Source organism: Leucopleurus acutus, assembly GCF_964270905.1.
Source record: "Leucopleurus acutus genome assembly, chromosome: 4".
Taxonomy (NCBI): Eukaryota; Metazoa; Chordata; class Mammalia; order Artiodactyla; family Delphinidae; genus Leucopleurus; species Leucopleurus acutus.
In genome coordinates this window covers 26137046-26139229 of record NC_139146.1, presented here as the reverse complement: position 1 = coordinate 26139229, position 2184 = coordinate 26137046, and the positions used below count along the sequence as shown (strand labels likewise).

The window sequence follows — 2184 nt, the reverse complement described above, 5'->3', positions numbered from 1 at the left end:
AGACACAGAAGAGGATGGCTGTTTCTTTGAATTTGGAAATGATCCTACTTGTGATTTGAAAGGAGGACCTCTCCCCCAAATTGATCATCATTAGAGTACATTAAACACAGAGAGGGGAATGTACGTTTTTAATGTTTTGTATAAATTCCAGATGCAACTAAAAAGTTAAAGATTTGACAACTTGTCCCTGTGCCTTATGGGTCACACTTTGAAACTGTACCCCTTCCCCCACCAAAGTGGTTAGTGTGTCGCCCCCAGGGTGCTTTTGGTAAGTTGCTGCTCCCCATAAACATGGTCATTTTCCCATGGTTTTAATCAAGTAGGCCAGGTTGTTATTTTTTAACAATGTAATATGTGTGCCATGAAAGGGAAGGTTATCCTGTGCTAAAAATGAAGCTTGATCATGCTCTGGGAACTTCTTTTCTTGCAATACCTGCTTCCATTCACTATCTAGTCAGTGGCCCAAGCAGTGGGAGCTACAGACCACTCTTCCAGCGGCAGACTGAGCTCTCCATTCTTCAGTAGGGAACTGCCGGATAGCACAGAGAGCACCTGCCAACCTTCAGACCAGCCTGGGACCTGGGATTGAGTAGCAGTAAATTTGGGAGCTGGAGCAGTTCATTCATCCTGAAATTCCTCCTTGGTTACAGCTTTTTTAGCAGCCTGATCTTCCTTTTCAGTCTATTTCAGACCTCTGAAGGAGTAGAGATTAGGTGTGACCTCCCATGGGTGTTCACAGGAGAAGGTGCCACGTATGTGCAGAGCTTCCTTGGCCAGCATCTACCACATCAGACTCACTAAGTGAGCCCCTTTGTTGTTATAGGGGATGGTCTCTGTCCTTCCTGCTAGAGCCTTCACATAGTGCAGAGGACAGTCTGTGTTATACTGAGCGACTGTAGGCGGGTTAACATAAGATTCCTCTGTGAGAGGCTGGTGGTCAACCCTCGGATCAGTAACCACCAGAAATCATGACCCCCAGAAGGCTGCCTGGATTTGGTTGGTGAATATTCCAGGAGTTAAGCGGCCAGCAGTAGGAGTGGCTCCAGTGACAGCAGCAAACTTCAGCACAGCTCTATCACCAGTAATCTTGGAGGATATGATACCGATATCGGCTGAGTTTTCAATGGCACAAGCTGCCAGCAAAGGCTTCTAAGCTTTTCCCAGTTTCTCTTCATATTTATGATGTAGATGCCACTGCCTTTTTTTTTTTTTTTTTGTAGATGTACTGTTCCATTTGGAAGTCAAGGTTTTTGCCACCTAAGTGGGTTCCTGCTGCAAGGAATTTGTGGACATCCTCCTCCCTCATTAGCAGAATATCAAGGGCTCTGGACATGGTGAAAATTTCCATTTACCTTATGATAGGAACCCAGAACAATGCTGTATGGACCCCTCTATGGGTAGTGCAGAAAGGTGAGTTGTATTTTGATTTGTATTTTTATTATTATCAACTTGCACATTTTTTTCATGTGTATTGTCGGTTTATATTTCTTCATTTGTGAATTATCACGATGTTTTCCCATTTTTCTTTGGAGACTTTGTCTTTTGCTAAGTTGGAAGCATCCCTTATATATAGTACCTAGTTTCAACACTCATCCTCAAACGTGTTGCTAAAATACTTTCTCAGTTTGGGGCTTTCTTTTTAAAATTCTTTAAAGGTATTTAACAAACAACTTTTATTTGTATTTTTAATAGTTTTTGACCAAAAATGAGGTACTGAAAATAGATTTTCAGGAAAACTAATTTAGCAGTGGTAGGCAGGGTTGATTAGATAGGGAAGGCTCAATTAAGATATCAGTTCATAATCAAAAAGTGAGACAAGTTTCTGCAGTCAGAAGCCGGAGATGGAAACAAAACATAATGAATAAGTATCAGATGCCTTTTAAGGGAAGAATGATAGGAATTGGTTCAATGTAGCATCTAAAGAGATATGAGTTACAGATGATTCCAAAATTCAAGACTAAGAAAAATATATCAGTGCTAGAAACATAAATGTTAGCATGCTGCCCCATTGTTTTTCTCAAAGTTTGTTTTCTTTGATTTTAAGTAAACTGAGTTTAAGGTGACAACAATCTACAAATATGAACACTGAAGAGTTGTTAGGAATTTTTTTCTACCACATCTTTGATAAGCATTCCAAAATAATGAAACTCAAATTCATGTTTGGTTTTATTTCATTATAACCAT

General features: G+C 40.2%; 1 pseudogene across 1 annotated transcript; it reads right to left on the bottom strand.

Moving 5' to 3' along the window:
• Positions 1-450: 450 nt before the first annotated feature.
• LOC309961093 (small ribosomal subunit protein uS2B-like) lies at positions 451-1511 on the bottom strand (annotated as a pseudogene). The gene has a single exon. The product of its transcript is annotated as a small ribosomal subunit protein uS2B-like (transcript).
• Positions 1512-2184: the final 673 nt, after the last annotated feature.